The sequence below is a fragment of the Octodon degus genome, unplaced genomic scaffold (genome assembly GCF_000260255.1).
Source record: "Octodon degus isolate 3935 unplaced genomic scaffold, OctDeg1.0 scaffold00165, whole genome shotgun sequence".
NCBI classification, from domain to species: domain Eukaryota; kingdom Metazoa; phylum Chordata; class Mammalia; order Rodentia; family Octodontidae; genus Octodon; species Octodon degus.
Genome location: NW_004524741.1, coordinates 2,513,545 through 2,515,138, shown reverse-complemented (window position 1 = coordinate 2,515,138; position 1,594 = coordinate 2,513,545).

Here is a 1,594-nt window from a genome sequence, read left to right as displayed (position 1 = left end):
GCTGAGATCCTGCACCTCAGATTGCAGAACCTTTGTCAGTGTCAGTCATGTGAATGAGTCATGGCCATTGCTAGGCCAATGTGCTCTCTGTGAAAGCCTGAGAGAATGTTTTCTCTCCATGTGACTCTCGTTAGGCACACTCTACATCATTGATCACTTTCCTCTTTGGCCCCATAATCTCCTTGATCAGAAAATTTGGGACAGTAACCGAGTTACATGATGTTACAGTAGAAGTTCTCATATGTCCTGAGTCTTAATTGACCTTGGAGGGCTAGGGCTAAAATGTTGGCTTTCCTTGCAGCCCTCCTTTTTCTCTAATTTTGGTCTGCAAACATAGATTGTTAACCCTCCAGAAGAGAAGCTTATTGTTAATACCATACAACCTAGACTGTTAAGCTTAACCTCACTATCTGTCTGCATATCAAACATCTTAGGCATAATATGGAACAGGAATTTTTCACCAAGTATTGATAAGTTGAACTTTAAGTCCCTATTTAATAAAAAACATTTAAAATTTAGAATATATTTTAAAAATAGGCACAACAAATGATATAATTCTTATGTTTACACATAACTCAAAAATCTAACCATATACAAACTTGAAGCAGGACAGTCCCAAAACATTCCTTTTTCTGTCTCTTGCCTTCATTCACGACCCCCTTCTTTTTGAACAATCATCTACCCAAGAGCCAGCACAGCAGCAAGTGGCATGTCATGAGCAGCAGCCCGTGTTCAGAAAACCAGAATCACAGGCACTCCAAGCATGAAACTAATATTACAGATTACCATCTTCAGTGCAGGTAGTTAGTTCACAGGTATCAGTATATAAGGCTAGTCAGGGTGAGAATCTTTCCAATTAACTGCAAAATTCAAAAATGTTCTGGATATTTTTAGAAGTATTGCCTTGCCCATCTTCTACATATAACTGTATGGCTTGACGCTCTCATGTTTCCCAGATCTTCTCTTTTCCCTCTCTTAATTAGTTAGTCCTCGAGTTCCTTCTTTCCTTTTACTTGTATTATACCTTTTTATTTGTATTTCTTCTTTTTAGTTCTTATACTAGGGAAACAATATGTTATTTACACATATGTATCTGGTTTATTTCACTTACAAGTATGTCTTCAAGTGGCATCAACTTCAACATAAAGGCTTCGAGTTTATAATTCTTTATAGCTGAGTAACACTCCATTTTGTAAAAATACCACATCTTTTTTAACCATTCCTCAGGAGAAGGGCATCTTGGTTGTTTCCAAGATTTGGCTATCAAAAATTGTGCTGCTATAAACTTAGACACACATACATCCCTATGATATGATGTTTTTAGATCATCCAGGTAAATTCCCAGTAGAGGAATAGCTGGATTAAATGGGATTTCCAGTCAAAGTTTTCTAAAGAGTCTGCTCACTGATTTCCATAATGGTTGCACCAGTCTACATTCCCACCAGCAGTGGAGAAGGGTACCTTTTTCCCCACAGCCTCTCCAACATTTGTTGTTGGTTGATTTCTATATGATAGCCATTCTTTCTGGGGTGAGATGATATCTCAATGTTGTTTTAATTTGCATAATGTGAATGGGTAGAGATATGTGGCATTT